Raw genomic sequence first — 19,511 nt, forward strand, 5'->3', positions numbered from 1 at the left:
TCTCTCTCTCTCTCTCTCTCTCTCTCTCTCTCTCTCTCTCTCTCTCTTTCCTCCCCTATTCTGGAAATAGACCAAGGATTAACTCTTTGTGCTTCAGCCTGATTTCACAATGTGTCCCCTCTCCCACTGCTCCTCATTAATCATTGCCAGAGGTCCAGGTCTCAGACAGACCAAGGGCCTTTCCCAGGAACCCCTGCTGCTTGGCAGGAGAACTGAGCCAGGGCCAAAGGGTCTTGCCTTAGAGCTCAGGTACAAACCGGCTATGGCCAAAGTCCATCTTTTGAACTTCTAAAGCTACTTGAATGTAGTGGGCTTAGCAGGAAAAGGAATTGGAAATAGGGGATAGAGAGGAGAATTCTTCTTATTATTATTAGGAGCAGTAATTTAAAGTTAAATTCAGATGAAAAAAGAAGAGGTTAGTCAAGTCCTAGTGAATAGGTCCCACTCATTTTTGTTGGACTGTTTTGTAGAAATGAAGACTAGATTTTCTCTTTCTTTCTCTTTTGGACATACACCTGTCTTCCCAGCTCAGCTGCTGCCCAGGGGAGTGGAGGGGCAGGAGGGTAAACAGTAAAGCTGGAGACATGGGGGTCTGGGCTGTCTTGTTATCCCTGCCCCCACCTCCTTTAATATGAAACTGGTTCCAGGCACTTTTTTTTAAAAAGCTCTCAGCAGGAATTGCAAAGTTTCCCAAGTCGTCACCTAGCAACAAAACCCAGCAAAACATTTGCCAGGCTTTTTTTTTTTTTCAACTTGGCCATCATGGGCAGAGCTGACTTGTCGATGGCTGCATTTGCTATGGAAGGAAATTGAATGCTGACCTCTTATTCTTACAGGATGCTGAGCTGTGCAATTGGGCCAGCCTGGGCAAAATTAATACACTCTGAACAAGGGCCCTTCACAGCCATTGTGAAGAGGTCAGGGAGAGTCATCAGATGAGGGGGTCAGTTTTTGTTGGCATTGCTTAAATCTAACTTTTAAGTCAGTTGCTTTAAATTAAGCAATACTGGTTATTATTAGTTGATTTTCCCATGCATTAGTAAGCAGGTGCTCTGTGGCAGGCACTGGTCTTAGTACCAAGATGACAAAGACAAAAAATGCATTGTTCCTGCTCTCAAGGAGCTTACATTCTAGGGAAGGGGGTGGATAATATACATAGATAAAGAAATACAAAAAAATGCAAAATTATTTTTTAGAGAGAAGTCTGGAACTCCCAGAACTGGGAAGAGACAGAAAGTCTATCTATTCCCAAGCATTTATTGAATACCTACTGCTGTTTGCTGACATTCATCAGGACTCTTCTCAGCACTAGGGATACAAAAATAAAAACTGTCCCTACCTTCAATGAACTTGCATTCTATAAACAATCAAAGTCAATACAGAACCAAGAGGCAGTTCAAATCCCTCCTTTGACACATACTATTTGTGTCATTCTGGGCAAGCCACTTAACTACTTATTGCCCCAGGATGATTCTTCTTCTTTTTTTTAAATAGCATTTTACTTTCTCCCAATTACATGTTAAAACAGTTTTTAACATTTAAAAAAAAATTTTTTTTAAGCAATCGGGGTTAAGTTGCTCAAGGTTACACGGCCAGTTATTTCTGGGTGTGGTGCTGAGTATCTGAGCCCGGGATTTGATCTCCAGGTCATTCTGACACTGGAGCCAGTGCTCTTACTCGCTGAGCCACCTGGCCACCCCTAAAAAATTTTTTTGAGTCCCAAATTCTATCCCATCCTTCCTCTTTTGCCCCCCATCTCCCTGAGACAGTAAGCAATCAGATATAGGTTATACATGTGCAATCATGTAAAACATTTCCATATCAGTCATTTTGTACAAGAAGACTTGAATAAAAAGATGGATGAAAGAAAGAAAGTAAAAACAAACACAGTTCTTTCTCTGGAGGTGGATAGTATGCGTCATCATGAGTCCTTTGGGATTGTCTTGGATCATTGTATTCCTGAAAATAGCTAAGGCATTCCCAATTGATCATCATTACAATATTGCTGTTACTGTGTACAGTGTTATCCTGGTTCTGCTCATTTTACTTTGCATCAGTTCGTGTAAGTCTTCCAAGTTTTTCTGCTTGTCATTTCTTATAGGACAATAATATTCCATCACAACCATATACCACACTTTGTTTAGCCATTCCCCAATTCATAGGCATCCCTTTGATTCTCAAGACAACTCTAAGACTATAAGTTATGGAAGGGTTACTGATCTACATTAAAAAAAGAGTTTTCTCAAAGGGAATTCCTTCTACCAATGAAATCAGAGGTCTTCAACAAAACACACACATATAGAGAAAATCAAAATGATTTCTGGAAAGGGAGCCAGCATTCATAATAATGGGCATGGTGGTATCAAGAAAAGTTTCTTTTAGGAGGTGACATTTGTACTTAACTGTGAAAATCCTGAAGGTAGCTAAGGATTCTGTGAGGTAGAGGTGTGAAGGGAGAATATTAAAGGCAAATTGGACATCCTGTGGAAAGCATGAAGGTGTGTGATAGGCTGTGGTGGATGGGGAACAGCTAGTAACCTTGTTTGCTGAGATAGCAAGTGACAAGGAGGAGGAACGTGTAGGATGGAGTCATATTGTGACCAAGATTCTGAGTATGTCTGGATAGCACAAGAAACCTTAAGTCTGTAGGGTAATCAGTCCGGCATCCAACTGAAGATGACATGGGCTTCAGACTGAAAATCATATGGGTGGGAATTCTACCTTCACAAGGAGAGGAAATTGACTTTGCATTCTAGTTCTACTTAGGATTAAGAGCCAGACAAGACATGTTGCTGCTTCTTCACTGTGGACACTCCCAGCAGATTGGTGTAGATCACAAACTGCTTCTCCCTTTGGTTCATGGCTGCATGATTCCTGGGATGATGCACCCCTTGGTGGCCAACTCTCTGGTGGTGGTGAGTCTTCATGAAGGGGTCAGGTTGCTCCTCATATGATAGACCTACAGTCTGTCACTGGGTCTGTCCTTGCAGCCTTTTCAGCTTGGTAGGATTTGTCAGAGCTTGGACCACATAGTCTTAGCCTTTGGGAACAAAGTAAGGCCAGCTCCATTATCTAACCCAGTGGACTATAGTCAAATAATTCATATTATAATTAGGAAAATTTCCTACACTGGATTCAACTCCTGTCTAGTAGAATATAAGCTCCTTGTGGGCAGGGGCTATTTTATTTTTGTGTTTGCATCTCTAGTGCCTTGAAGTATGCCTGGTACATAGTAGGTACATAATAAATCTGCATTGAGGAGCAGCTAGGTGGCACAGTGGATAGAGCATCATCCCTGGAGTCAGGAGGACCCAAATTCAAATCTGGCCAGACACACACTAATGTGTGACCCTGGGCAAGTCACTTAATCCTGATTGTCTTGAAAGAAAAAAAGGAAAAAAAATGTTCATTGATTTAAATGGAATTGAACATTGGAACCTCAAGGTAATGTTTTCTAAGGATCCATGATGTGGGTAACTTCATTTTTCATGTGAAAGCACATTAGAAACTGTCTTTTTGGCTCTCAGACACTTCAAATCAAAATACATGGTCCAAGTGAACATACCTTAACTTGAATCTCCTCATAATGTTGGTCATTGTAGAGCAGAATTAACATTGATGTAGTGCTTTCTGTGTACCGGACACTGTGTTAAGCATTTTATAATTATCATCTCATTTGGTCCTCATAACAACCCTGGGAGGTAGGTGCCGTTATTATTTTACAGATGAAGAGACAACGGCAAACAGAGGGTAAGTGATTTGCCTAAGGTCGCACAACCAATAAGTGTCTGAGTTAGATTTGAATTCAGGACTTCTTGACTCCAGGCCTGGCACTTTGTCCACTATGACACCTTGCTGGTCCCATCAGGGGCACTTCCTATTGGGTATCAGTGTTATGGGAGGAGACAGTTTTGATAGCCACATGAAGGGACCCTTTTGTGTGCTGGCAAGTCTTGGCTCACAAAACACTGGAAAATGTATTAATCGACCCCTGCCATGCCATCAAGACTGCCCTTTACCTTTCTTTTTATTTACAAAATTCAGCATAATGTCAGGAACATAGTAGGTACTTAATAAATGAGTACTGATTGACTGGCTGACTATTGCTGAGGCTTCTTCCTCAATATGAGTATTATGGCTCTATGGCCACACTGTCTTGATGTACTTCCATAAAGCCAGTACTATCATTGGACCAGTCCAAAAAGAAAAGATAACAACCTATACTGGATGTCAAAGAATAGTATACTCTTATTACTAATAACATTTAGTCTTTTTGGTAGACACAATTTCCTTCATAGAGTTATTCATACAAGTGAAAATATTATATTATTCAATGGTAAACTCAACAAGTCCAAAATGAAACTCATTTTAAAATCCCCAAATCCACCTTTTCTTCAGACTTCCCTATTTCTATCAATCTCCCATCCAGTCAGCTCTCAAGTCTCCTCCATTCTATACCCACAACATCTCACCATTGACACAGTTACCACCCTGTTTCAGGACCCTGTTGCCTCTTGATATTCTCAGTCATTCTTTCTTCTTCCCTCATTCTCATTCCAGCCTCCCCTCTGTTCAGTCAATTACCAGTTTCTTTCTCTGTATCTTTCTCTGTTGTAGCCCCCAAATGGATATAAGCTTCTTAAAGGAAAGGCTTTCCCTTCCCCTTCCCCTTTCCCTCCCCTAAGAGAGTCTAGGAGACAAATTACCTTTATGTCCTGAGCAGAGTAGTTGGAACTTAGATGGCACTTAGTAACTTCTTGCCAAGTCGACAATTTGTTGATCATTGCCTAAGTTTTCCCTCTTCTAAAACATTTACAAAGAATAATGTGGGTATCTGGAAACCAGATCGGTCAGAGAGGAAGCTGAAGTGAAAATTGCTTTTTTTTGTGATGACAATAAACAACTAGAGTGCGTCCAGATTTATAATTGTATCAGTTCATTTAGGGAAAGTGAAAATAAATCTGATGATATAATTGGGTTTCATATAAAGGAAAAGAAAGATGATTTTAAATGATTTGAAAGGTGAGTGGTTAGCAGGATAATTCTATTTCTCTACATACATTTTATGATGCACATCATAAGGAAAAGAGTCAATAAACTGCAACTTCTTTCAAGGGACAGTGAAGGGAACAAACACAGAGAGCTTCTGGGAGCTGAACTAATTTCAGTGGGAGAGAATTACTTTCCTAGCTGAAGGCAGATCTGTACTTAAAAATTCTGACCCACAGGTAGAGGAGAAGACAGATGTTGCCTCTCTGTATGTAACACCTCCTTGGCCCCTGGTTACCAGATGGCATTGTTTTTCACTGAGGGATGAGCCACAGAAGCTTTGGAAGCTTACACCATCTCCCTCTCCCCCTCCTCGCCCCAATTCCTTGATGCTACAAAATTGGACTGGAAATCCCACAAGAGTCAAGCCCTAGCCTGAGGTCTCATGACTTTCTTGCTGCTGCACAGACCCCCTGGTGAGTTCCCCCAGAGTCTGGTGGAGGGGGAGTTGTACAGACAGCTCTTCTATTCTTGGGTCATGACTGAACAAGTTTTCTCCTTTGAACCTCTCAAAATAAAGTGAGTCTATAACAGCTGCTAGAAAGATCTTGTTTAAAAGATTCATTAGTAAGTTGTAGACTCATTAAATATTTTGCCTCACCTCTACCAGTGGTGCTGATTGTGGATAACCCTGGTGGACTGGTAAGGTGCCGTCTTTGGTAATGATTACAGGCTCATCAATTTAGAATTGAAGAGGACCTTGGAGTTCATCTAGCCCACCCTTCTCCTTTTAAAGATGGATTGAAGTAAAGAAATGCAAAAAGACTTGCCCAACATCACACAAGAGACAAAAGTCATTGGCAGAATCTGAAATGGCATGGTTCAAATCTATCCGTTGTTGCAAACTGCCTGATATTCCAATTCCAATTCCGCAAACATCTACTATGTTCCAGGCATTGTGCTCAGCACTGGGGATGCAGACAAAACCCCAAAGTTCCTATTTTTATGGAGTTCATGTTCCACTGGGATAGGGGTGGGGCGGGATACTTTTTGTGCCTAGATACTACACAGTAGGAGAGTCTAGGAGACAAAGAGCTTGGGGGAATTTGATGGGGAAGAAGAACCTTTCCTAGAGGTGGAAGGTAGGAAATCAAGGAAGACTGTGGGGAGGAGCTCCTTAGCTGAGCCTTGGCAGGGTGCAAAAGTCAGACACTGTGCAGAAGAGCTAGGAGAGTACTTTCTGGCATGGGTGATCATCCCTTCAAATGCATAGAGATGGGAGATGGATTGCTCAATTCAGAGTTATATTTAAAATCAAATGTTTCATTTCCCTGGAATTTGGTCTAGTATTGTGGCCTCATTTAGCCACTTCCCTCTTTTCTGATACTCTAGCATATTCAGATATATATGATGCTGAACTGAATTCTTAGAGAACCTCACTTCTTTAAGATGAGTGGGACCTCTTCATTTCTTATATCAGCTTGAAAGATGCTTCTTTTGCTCTTGTCTTTATTCTGGAGAGGGCCTAGTGTACTCTTTCCCACAATGGAACCTTGATCCCATTGAATCATTGTTTTATACTTTGGAGGCCATAAAGTTCCTCTCCCCATTTTACAGGTGAAGAAAATGGGGAACAGTGAGATTAAGTGACTTGTCCAGGGTTACAAAGCCATTATATGCTCGAGGCAGGATTTTAACTTGGGTTTTCCTGCCTCCAGATCCAATGCTCTACCCATTCACATCCCAGATACCACTCTAAGAATGCTCCAGCCTTCTTCTATATTGGACAAGAGTCACTTGAAATTATCGTTTTCCTATTTGAATTACACTATTTCCTGTAGTAAGAAGACAAGACTTAGGGTCAGGAAATGGGTTCAAATTATGACTCCTGCCCTTTGTAGTTGTGTGACTGTGAGTCATTCATTTCTCCTCTCTAAGTGTCAGTTCTGCATAGGTTAAATGAGAACCATATTACTTTCATTACCTATTGCCCAAGGTTGTTGGGAAGGATGCTCTTTGAGCATCTTCAAGTACAGTAGGATAAGAACTGACATTTACATTGGACTTTACAAAGCAATTTATAAAGTGCTTTATGCACATTAGCCCATTTAACTCCAAAACACACTGAAGCTGGGTACTAGCACTATCATTCCTCCAGTCCCCTGCCCCCATTTTACAGATAAACTGAAGCTCAGAGAAATGAAGGAAGATTTGAACATTTAGAAAAAAAAACTGTTACCCCTAAGACAATGAGGTCAGGAGATGTGACTGAAGACTCAAAACACATACTGAAGACATTGGTGATGAGAGGGACACAATTGTGAGATCATTTGAGGGACTGGTTTTTAAGATTTCTCCAAAAGAAGAAGATTCCAAAAGTGCAGACATAATTACGGTGGCTACTGTTAACAGAAAAATAAATAAAAGGACTGAGGAAAGCCCAATAATTGCTGATTCCACGTCCTCTTTCTCTACTCTATAGAATCACGATGAGAGTGATCTATGCAGCCATCGAGGACCTTAATGAAAATATAAGTAGGGGACAGGTAGGCTTGTGCAGATAACTTCATACAGCATATTTCATCTTCAATCAAGTAAATGAATAATGAATAGTTATTAAGCAGATAGCTAGGTGACTTAGTGGATAGAGAACTGTCAGGAGTCAAATGTCAAATGTAGCCTCAAACACTAACTGGCTATGTGACCCTGGGAAAGTCACTTTACCTCTGTCTGCCTCAGTTCCCTCAGTTGTAAAATGGGGATGATAATAGCATCTTCCTTCCAGGGTTGTTGTGAAGATCAATTGAGATAATATTTGTAAACACTTAGCACATAGTTCTTTTCATTCAGTTGATTCAGTTATATCTGACCCTTCATGACCCCACTTGGGGTTTTCTTGGCAAAGATACTAGAGTGGTTTGACATTTTTTTTCTCCAGCTCATTTCATAGATGAGGAAACTGAGGCAAACAGGGTTAAATGATTTACCCAGGATCACACAGTTAGTAAGTATATGAGGCTGGATTTGAACTCAGGTCTTCCTGATTCCAAGTCTAGTGCTTTATCTATGGTGCCATCTAGCTGCCTTAGCACCTAGTGGTAATTTAATAAATCCTTGTTTCCTTCCTTATGTGTTTACTTTATACAGATACTGTGTTAGGTGCTTGGGATACAAAGGAAGAAAAAAATAATCTGGGTTATCAAGTATTTTACATTCTAAAGACCTGGGCCAGTTCTCCCATCCTTAGGCAGATTGATGTACCCACTTCTAATCCTCTCACCTCTGCTCCTGGAGGCTTATCATATCAGTGCTGGCCTTAGTTTAGACAATTGGTTTTAGTCCAGTGCAGCTTAGAACTCTCTAATTCAAGCAATCTTCCAGCCTCAGCCTACCCAATAGTAGGGACTGAAAGTGAACATCACCATTCCTGGCCTTCTTATTTATCTTTAAAAGGGTGTTTGAATTACTTGGAAGGAAAATCTAATTGGAAGCAATTGTTCAATGATTCTGCCTTTTTGAGGGTCCCGGTTGCCATCACCACTACCACCTGCCCATGTTTATAGAAACCCTATCCTGCCTGCCTTGTAACTATAGGGCACAACCTTAGCAAGACAAAGATTGGAGATTTGGGAGGATATTCTAATGTGAGAGAGATAATTATCACAACTGGTCCTACTTCCTGGGATTCATAATTTCCTTCTGAATGTTTTTATTCTTGTTTCTCTCTGTCTCTGTCTCTGTCTCTCTGTCTCTCTCTCTCCATCTCTCCCTCTCTCTCTCAACTGTCCATCACCATTATTGTTAACCCCTTATGAACAGTGACCTTGTCTTGTACTTTTCCTAAGGGACTAACATCGTGTGCACCACATCTATTGTGCATCCAACTGATAGTGATAGTGTTGGAGAGGGAAATATAAAAGGTGACAAGTAGAAGAAGGAGGAAGAAGATCGGAAGCAGAAGGAGGAGGAAAGGATGAGGAGGAGAAAAAGGGAGATGATGGGGAGGGGAAGAGAAGGAGAAAGGAAAGAAAAGAGAATTAGAACAAAGAGGAAGAGGAGAAAGAGAAAGAAGAGAGAAGGCAGAAATTATGCAGGAAAAAGAAACCAGTTGCTGTGTGCTGTATTTAGATTGATACAGGATGACTCTGACCTTTGTAAGTTTACTATTAGAGAATTTATTTCTCTAATTTATTTATCTTTGAATCTTCTTAGCACTTAGTACATGATTTGTATACAGTAGGTGCTTAAGAAATTCATGGACTTACTTCAGTTCTTCCTCAGAACCATGACTCATCAGCATGGTTACTTCTACCTCTGATGCAACTCCATGCAGGAAAGACTTGGTCCTCATTTTCATCTGATTTGCACCCAGATGAATAGACCCCCTCATGACTCTTTCAATTCTATTTCTTTTAGATGAACAAATTATTTAGCAGCTAAACATATTTCAATTCAATAAACATTTATTAAGCATTTACTGTTTGTGGATCACCGTGCTAGATGCTAGGGGAGATTCAAAGATTAAACAAATTAGAGAAATAAACTTTTAAGTTTACTATAGTTAACTTGCTAAAGGCAAAGTCATCTTGCTTCAGTTTCAACATAGAATGTTTTTTTGAGAGGGGGGCAGGAAAGTATCTTCCTCTTTCTTTGTGTTTTTAATTCATTTACTCCACAATTAGGGCTACAAAGATCCAAAAGAAGTGGTTAATGTAGGGGCGATTGACCTAGAACATTGTATTTTTCCTGAAGGGGCATGTACAAAGTAAAAAGTTCAGATTTATTCCCAGGTTATTGCCCAACCTTAAGTCTTTAGGGTTGTCTAGTTAGTTAGAAAATCCACTTTGGAAGGAATGTGACAGTGGCCACTATTTTCAAGTCCTACTTTCTTTGGAGGAATGAAATCACCTCCAGCACCATGGAGAGCAGTCTTCCTCCCTGCTGCTATCTTCTGGGTTCTTGTCTACTCCAAGGGGTGACATTCTGTAAGCTTTATTATTGTTAAATCAGCTCAGAACATTTTGACCCTTAACAAACAATACTAAAGACAAATTATCAGAAACCTTGGGAGGTCTCTGGGGGTGCTCTCCTTTCCTCCACCCCCCATGTCTTCTTCCATTGGGCTTCGGTTCTCGCTGATTCCCAGCGCCAACAGAAACAGGAAACGTGGACTTGCCACATATAAAATCTCTAATTTCAAGGGCTATACCTTTGATTTTGTTTAGCCAGAATCAAAAGCAGAGGCTGAATGTTGGACCACTCAAAGGGAACTGGAAATCGTCGACTTCAAGCACACCTTTGAACAGCGCATCCTGCCATTATGACATTCACAAAAGGCTGTGGGAATGCCGCTGGTTATATCTACCTACTTTCTTGGGAAGAAAATCTGAAAATGAAAAGACTCAACAAAAGAGTCTAAGATGGAAGGAGATTGTTGTGAAGGAAATGTCCTGGATTTTTTTTTTATCTGTTGCCAAGGTACCCAGGGGCCTAGTTTACAAAAAGAACCCTCCTTAGAGATATCACTTGTAAAAACCATAATTTCAGTTCCAGGGGACATGCAAATGGCCATTATGAGCCTATGAATTAGGATAAGGAGAATTAGCACACATTTTAAAAATTGTAAATGAAATGGTGGTGGTTGGGGGGAGGAGTATCTGATACAAACCAATGCATCCAACATCTTTTGGTGGTGGGGAGGCTTGATGGGACAAAAACTGGAAGTGGAAGGGTTGGGTCACATAAAGTGGGATAGATGAAAGAACGCTTTAGAGTCTGTAAGAAGTTTCCTTTGCAAAGGGACTGAACAATAGTTGAAAGTAGATTTTAAAGCTGCATTGTTGTAACGCTCCTATTCTAGGGTCTTCTTTAACTCTTCTGTGTGAAAGCACACATTAGTTGTCGGGTTAGTGGCAAATATGGAAATGACAAAATGACCACAATCCCAGGAGGGATGAAAAGACAAGGGGAGAATAGGAACCTGCTGCAAGAACACACTTTGTTAGCCATATTTGGGCTCCTACTTCACTGGCCTTGCGCCTTTGGATTATGTTTTCTTTACCAACCCAGGCTGTCACTCCCCTTGTCCACCCCCAGGAGATGAACCCCCTGAGGTTTAGCTTGATGGGCCTGTTTGGGAGTTTGTGACTTCAATGGTTCTTTGAGGCTATTAGCAATTTGGTCCTGTCAATCTGAGGTCTTAACAATCTCCTCTTCCAAATCCCTCAGATCAGAGTGGGCATCTGTCTTGGTTCTAGGTTTAAAGAGTTCCTGTGGCCTGATACAATGGTGCATACTCATGGTTGGTTGGCTGGAATAGCTTTTATTGAAGGATATGCAGAGATAGAGAAGAATCAGTGATCTATAGATGGCTCTAGTCAATCATGGCTTCTCTAACATAGTTCCTCTACCTAAGTCAGTCCTCAAACCCAGATATGGGCCAGTCATCTACTGGGAATCTAATCTACAAAGATTGAAACTTCTGTTAGAGTTCCTTTGGTAGAGGGGGTACAGCATTGTGGCTTAAATAGGATATCTAGGCAAAGTTTCATATACAGAGGGAACTTGGTTGGAACTCAGCTTTACCCATGTGGAGTTTATCATATGGTGTCTGTGTGTGTGTGTGTGTGTGTGTGTGTGTGAGTGTGTGTTCTAGTTGGGGAGTCTCAGGCATAGTCCCAGGGCTGGGGTAATAATGCCTGGGAAAATGGATTCCAATATATATACCCAATTCCTTAAGAGCATTAAGAAAATGTGAATCTATTACTAAAGGAAAGATCTAACTGAGCTTTTATGAAGATTATTTTCTCAAAATTCCTGTATTTATTATTTTTTTTGGAAGCATGGCAAGCCAGATCACCAACCAATTTTTATCTTCCCCAGAATCTATTGCAGAGTTTTACACATAATAGATTCTTTAAAAATATTTGTTAATTGCTTATACGATCTATTTCATATTGACTACAAATTTGTTTTCTAATTCATCATGATTCATCATGGCATGGAAGTAATCTTGGATTCCTAAGGGCCAGGCCAGAGGAGTGGGGTTTCTACCAAGCTAGAAAGGCTTTGAGTATGGTCCTGAAAGCAGACTATCTCCAGTTTCTCAAGACTAGCTTACCTAGACACAGGGATGTTCATCATTAGTAGGCTAGCCATTCAAGGTCTTTGGTCATGTCAACCCATGCAACAACTGAAAAAAAATAAAATGACCCTGAATCCTGTGCAGTACCTTTCTGCTTCTGTAGTGATGTGGTTGAATGATGGAAGGGGGGGCGGACTCAGAAGGTGATAAAAATAACATAGCTTTTAGACCATCTTGAAACAGTTATTTAGCTGTTGCTGTTCTAAATGGGAGACCCTTGACCAGTGACCAGTGAGTGGATGTACAACTGGAGAAACTGTATTATATCAATTGACATTTTTTTTTACTATAAATAAATTAGGAGACAGAAGGAAATTGCAGCTAAATGGGAAGATGGTTCACAGGCTCTCTTTGGAGCAGCAAATAAAGGAGTAGGTGAAGTTGATTTCTGTCATCTGCCAAAAGGGAACAGGAATTATCATTTCCATCATCATGGGACATTTGGTTATCACATATGATAATATTAAAGATAAATATTCGAAAACAAACCACCATGGAAACAATTGCAACTTATTCACTGAAGCATGAGTTACAGAGGAAGAAGAAATAAAGAAATTCTATAAAGACCTCTAGGACACCTTCCAAAATTTATGATGATGAGGATGGCTCACATTTATTTAGCACCTTAAGATCTGCAAAGGACCCAACATATTATCTCTTTGATACTTGGTAACATAGAAACAAAGTTTAATATTATGCAAGAATGACAGAAAATATGTTGGAAAATATGGTTCATAAGTAAGGGATGAAAGGGGCTGAAGACTTATAGAATGCAAAAAAGGCTCATGGCTTGGTATTATTGATGTTTTAGTCTAGAAAAGAATTAGAAGCTACAGGATGTGGTGCAAATCAAATGATACCATAAAAATGAAGTTGGCTATATCTTAGTAGATAGGAAATGCCCCCCAAAGGCAAGGAAATCAACATAGATTACCACAATTTCATGCAGAAGTTTGGCTGATATAAATTAACTGCTATGATGAGGAGACCAAAAGAGCCCCCAAACCACCTTAGTCAGTAAATATGATTTCTTTGCCAAGTAGAAAAACATAGTAGCCAAGGGCAACACTGGTTTAGAATATAAACTCATTTGTAAAATCTTACAGAGAAGGCAGCTGGGTGGCTCAGCGAATAGAGTGCTGGGCCTGGAGTTTCAAAGTCCTGAGTTCAAATCTAACCCTAGACACGTAGCTGTGGGACCCTGGACAAGTCACATAACCTTTTTCTCAGTTTCCTCATCTGTAAAGTGGGAATAATAGTATCATCTGTCTCCCAGAGCTGTGAAGAAGGTCAAATGAGATAATATTTGTAAAGTGCCTGGCACATAGTAAGCACTATATACATTTTAGCTATTATTGTTATTATTACCTCCTCATAAAATAGCATGAAGGAGTGGAGCGAAAAACCAATTGAAAGAAAAATTGGGGATAAATCAAATTAAGCAATTCATCTTAGATGGAATTTAAAGATGAAATTAGAAAGGCTATAAACAGACAAAAAGTTGGCAAAATTTTAATAGCAAACTCTTCACCGTCCAGGACTCTGAAATTATCATATTTGGACTCCAAATTTCTCATCCCAAATGTACTTGTAGATGGAGAGGAGGTGGCAGTAAAGGAAGGAAAGGGTGGAGGGGGAAAAGTGGTGGAACTAGACCAAATATACCTATAGAAGATTTGTGCTGGGTGGGGGGAGAGGTGTAAAGGACTCAATTTTGAGGGTACTGATGGATGAATTCTTTAGGTTTCTGAAAGAAGTACAGGCACCAATGGGTTGTCTGTTGTGGGGAAAAATCTTGTATCTTCCCCTTTCCTAAGGCAACTGAAACAATACCAATAACTATGACCCATATGCAATTTTCTCATTTATGTAAAATACTTGTGGGAATAATTTTCACACACATATGCCAAAGGCATTTTTGATGAAGGCTTTAGAAGAGAAGACAGGCTTCACAAATAATATTCCCCATAAATGATGTTCCATGGTATTTCAAAGTAGATAACACATCTTAACCATAATTCAGTTCACAGAAAAATGTAAAGGATAAGAATCTAGCTGGGCTTAGTATTTGTTGACCTATAAATAAGCAAGCATCTATTTCAGTAGAGCAAAATGCTACCCGGTGTGACTGTAGTCTTCAAAACATTCAAATCCTTTGGTAAACATCTTTGAGATTTTGCATGGAATCACATCCATGAATTGTGGACTTTTTTCTTAAAATGTTTTAGGTTGCTGGGGTGGAAGCCAGTGTAATATGCATATTCATACGTGTTGTACACTGGGTAGATTTGCAGATTGAAAATTGGGAAAGGGCAAAGGAAGGTGTCAGAACAGCTTAGTGGAAAATTTCTTAACTACTTATGAATTCTAAGTTCTTCCATGCTATTTCAGCTGTGGTTGATATGTTGGTATACTAAAGAGTTGAAAAAAAGAGAGAGTGATAATGAGAATAGTGAAATATTAGGCAATGTAGTACAGTATAAAGAAATTTGTATCTCTAGATAATCTGGGTTCAGATCCTAACTCTGCTACTTTCTCACTGTGTGGCCATGGATAAGTCACTTGATTTCTTTGGAACTTAGTCTCATCATTGGTGAAGTTGGGGTCTAGGTTGGCCTAGATGACCTCTAAGGTCTCTTCTAGTGGTAAATCTATGATATCATGGGACTAAAAATACTTTAATTACCCCAAAATCTGTTACTTCACTGGTCTGGGTAATCTTTCCTCCCCAGACAGATGTCAAAGCACATATAACTTAGCAAATCATTGAGAACTGCTGTGTCTATAAAATTTATCACTTTTACTAGCCTAGTGATGAGACTTTCTGAACATAGCTGGGCTGCCACTCATATGACAGCTCTATAGAAGCTACAGGATATAACACCAAACTCTTAATTGAAGCCTTGCTACTTGGTAGACCTGGTGAAGTGGAAAGAATGTTGAGTTTGGAGTCAGAGGACTTGGATATGAATCCAGACTCACAATCTGTGACCAGCAGCACCTTGAACAAATCATTTCACCTCCCAAGCCTCAGTTTCCTCATCTGTAAAATTGGGGGCTGGACTAAACAGACGCTTCCCATCATCCTAAAAATCTGCCAAATGGGATAGTTTTTGAGAATTTATGGCCACATTCATGTAAGGATGAACCATTATAGTATGATCCATCAGTTGAGGTGAAATGATGATGATGATAGCTGATGTCGGTATCACATTTTACAGTTTACAAGATGCTTTATACACATTATCTCATATGGTAATTGAGAGGGCACTGAGTGCATGAAAAGATAAAGATTGATATTTGGATGTAGCTCTAAATTTATGCAACAGAGCATTTCCTTTAATGACTACCTGACCATGTCACTCCCCCTAGTCAGTGAATTCCAGTGATTCCCTGTTGCATATAAGATCAAATATGAATTCCTCCATTTGACTTTTATAGCCCTTAACACTTCTGTCACAATCTATCTTTCCAGCCTCTTTGGACTCTCCCTTCAGAACTCTTCAATTTAAGCTCTGATATTTACTAATTTGATAACCTTGGGCAGGATTTGAACTCAAATCTTCTTTACTCCAGGTCCAGCATTCTATGCACTGCTCCACTTAACTGCTAGTCAAGAGAAACCAATGTTCACATCCTGCCTGAAAGACTTACAAGCTCAATGCCTTTGGACAAGTCCCATAACCTTCATAGGCTTCCATTTCTTCATCTGTCCAATGGGGATAAAAAGATCTGGAGTACCCATTTCACAGGAAGACTGCTGTAGCCAATAAGACCATGTACATAAAACCCTCTGCAAACTTCCATGCTCCTTGTGTGAGAATTGTTGATACTGCTGTGCTGTGGAAGATGAAGCCTCCTGCACAGGGGAGCTGAGCCAGACGGCAAAGTTTAAGATAAACGGGCAATAACGGTAATAAGGTGCTTAATTAGGAGCAGAATAAATATTAGCACAGCACATTAACCTAAGTGACAGCAACAAATTACAAAGCTTAACATGCAATTAAAATCCCGAATGGCATACACCATAGAGACAGGGAGCATGTCTTTGAGCTTGAGGATCAGCTGTTTGGGACCTGTCGGCTGCTGATCAGGGATGTGCTCTCCTTAACTGATTTCTAAGCTGTCCCTCTCCTGTCTCCCCCTCCCAACTATATGAAGGTCTTGCTTTTGTCGCTTCTGTGTGTCATGGTTGCTCATAATTTAGGGCTCTGTATAGCATAGAATTTATGGGGTTGAGTCAATTTTTCTGTCCTCCAGAAGATGGATGGTTGTCAGGTCTGGCAACCATGTGGGACTAGGGCTATCTCCTGGTGCCTCCTGCATATATTTTATCCTTTCTACTCAGGGTAAATGGTGCTTTCCTATCAATAGACTGTGAGAGCCTTGGGGGCAAGGGTTATTTAATTTTTCTCTTTGGAGCATGGTGCCTGATACATAGGAGGGATTAATAAATGGTTGATGAATTGTATTGAATGACCATAGTGGCCTTGAAAAAAAAACTCAAGACCAATAAGCTACTCAACTCACTTATGGGATAGTTCTGTTATGACACATGATATATAGTAAAATTGTCTAGTGGAGGCTAAGAAAAAAATAATCAATCATCCCATCAGGGCCTCTACTTACCACCTGAGACCACAGCACAGGTAAGCCATAGCTCAGAGGGCACAAGAACAAAATCCAGAATCAGGGCAGATGGGGCAGAGGCAAAAACTGGTTGGATTTCCATGTTTTGACCTTTGATCCATTTAGGTCCTTCATTTTTTTTTTTTTAAGCAATCGGGGTTAAGTAACTTGCTCAAGGTTACACGGCCAGTTATTTCTGGGTGTGGTGCTGAGTATGCGAGCCTGGATTTGATCCAGGTCATCCCGACACTGGAGCCAGTGCTCTTACTCACTGAGCCACCTGGCCGCCCCTAGGTCCTTCATTAATCTACCAGAGGAGTAAGAAGAAATTTTTCCCCCCCGGGGGCCAGACAATTAGACATCACTGGCAGCAGAAACTATGTACTTGGCAGGGGTGATTGGCTGAGTAGAAGTGCAAGAGAGAGTGAGAATGGTGACACAAGCCAACTGTAGGCCAAATGTAGACGGGGGAGTCCATCCTTCTCTAATACTCCACAGGCCCGAGACCCTATTCCTTTTTTTCTTTCCTGGAATGTATCTTCCCTCTAAGCCCCCTTAGGGTTGTGGGATGGTGAGCAGTGTGGAGTCAGGGTGTTTTGCTCTGGATGAGTATGGAAAGGAAATTCCTTCCTATGTGAGTCCTAGAGATAAAGTCCAGACTGTCCTGCCTCAGTTGCATCTCTGAGCTCTGCAATTACAGCACCCTAGCCTGACAGTTGCCTTAGCTTATGCAGCTGCAGGCTAGGGAGCCAAAGTGCTGATTGAGGGTATTTTATTTTTAAGACTAGCTTAATTTTTAGGAAGTGGAAGTATTCTGCCTCTAAATCAAACCAAAATAGCAATATATCATTTTCAAGTTAAAAATTATAAATCTGGTTATTCTGGGGGAAATCTTCTCCCTAGCTAAAGAAATAAGGCACCATGAGGGAGAGACAGGAGGCAGCATGTGCCAGGTGAGTCAAACTATGGCTGCCATCTTCTTGGATGCCAACTCCCCTTAGAGCCTGATGGAGACAGTCAGTCATTAAGAGCCCCCAAATTAAAAGAATAAGAGTTATTGGAGAGAAGAGAAGACTCAGGGGGACATGACAGAGGTCTTTTAAGTATCTGATAGCCTCTAATTGTGGAAGAGAGATTAGATTTGTTCCTCTTGGTCCCAGAAGAAGGATGGGGAGCAATGGTGGAAATTGTTAAAAAAAAAAAGCAAATTTGGCCTTGATGTTAAGAAAACTTTCCAACAATTAAAACAATTTCAGCATGGAATGGGCTGCATCAGGTGATGGGGTTCACCTTCACTGGCAGTCTTCAGGTATAGGACTGATGATTAGTGAATGACAGAATCTCCAAGGTGGAAAGGACCTCAGCTGACACCTTGTCCAATCTGTACTTGAACAGTAATCCCCTTTACAAGATCCCCCTAAAGGGATCATCCAGCATCTCCTTGCAAGCCTCCGGTGATGCACACTACCTCCCAAGATATTTCATAGTATTTCATACCACTTGCAGGTAGCTTTAATTGTTAGGATGGTTTTCCTGACATCGATCCTAAATGTATCTTTTTGCAACTTCCTTCCATTGGTCCTGGTTCTTCCTCCTGGAGCTGTCTTCTTAATCTTCTAATGACTTTTTAATAATCCTCAACCTTCTTGGCCTCTTGGTAGCATTTGATACTGTTGATCACTGTCTTTCCCACAATACTTTCTGCTGTCAAGTCTTCTGTGATGCTAAACTATTCTAGTTCTCCTCCTATCTAACTGCTTCTTCCCAGTCTTGAGACTTTCTCCTGCTTTTATCTCTCCTCTTCAGTTAAAGCAACTTAAATCATCCTTAATCCTTCACCTCCATCATTTCATGTTCTTGTCTTCCTTCATTTCAAGTATATCTTCTTCATCTTAAACCCTTATACTCCTTTCTCTCCCTGCAGCTTGAGTCCAACAATTTCTCAAATCCTCCTCAAAATTTCCCCTCCTGAAATCCAATCCGATTAATTTTCTGTCTGGGTCTACCATGTCAGTATCATCTACCCTTCTCTCCACCATCCTGGCCAATGCATTATGTGGAGAAGACAAGATTTCTAGTAGTAATTTGTATAGGTGATAAAGAAGTTAGAAACCACAGTAGCTTAATTAAAAATATTAAATTCTTTCCCCTTTACAAATATATATAGTCATGCAAACAATTTCTTGCATTAGCCATTTGAAAAAAAAAGAGAGAGGAGTCCATCATCTTTTTCTCTGGAGGTAGTTAGTAGGTTTCATCACAAGTCCTTTGGAATTGTGATTGGAGATTATGTTGACCAGGTAGCCTTCCTTTTTTTGCTCTAGGCTTCCTAGTCAAAAGGGCATGTATATAAGGTGCTGTCGAATAATTCCTTTTAATATTCTGTAAGTGATTTCAATTACATAAACATTTAGTATGTGTTGAGATTCTATTTATAAAATGCATAAAACATGACACATAGTAGGCACTTAGTAAATGCTTCCTTTATTTGTTTCCTTCCTTCCTTCTTTATGATGTCATTGTCATTTTATAAATTGCTCTCCTGGCTCTACTCACTGCACTCTGCAACAGTTTATGTAAGTCTTCTAAGGTTTCTCTGAAGCGATTCCTTTTATCATTTCTTACAGCACAATAGTGTTCTATTACATTTAAATACTATTTTTTCTAGGCATTCCTCAATTTGATGGCTATTCCCTCAGTTTTCAATTCTTTTCTGACATAAAAAAGAGCTTCTACAAATAGTTTTGTA

General features: G+C 40.2%; 1 pseudogene; it reads right to left on the reverse strand.

The window, feature by feature from the left end:
- The window catches only part of LOC138174219 (transmembrane protein 69-like), a 40,547-nt pseudogene extending 23,682 nt beyond the window's left edge, over positions 1–16,865 (reverse strand).
- Between the last annotated feature and the right edge of the window lie 2,646 nt (positions 16,866–19,511).

This window comes from Petaurus breviceps, unplaced genomic scaffold (genome assembly GCF_028583685.1).
Source record: "Petaurus breviceps papuanus isolate PSGF00001 unplaced genomic scaffold, PetGlider_PUasm1.0 688, whole genome shotgun sequence".
Lineage (NCBI taxonomy): Eukaryota > Metazoa > Chordata > Mammalia > Diprotodontia > Petauridae > Petaurus > Petaurus breviceps.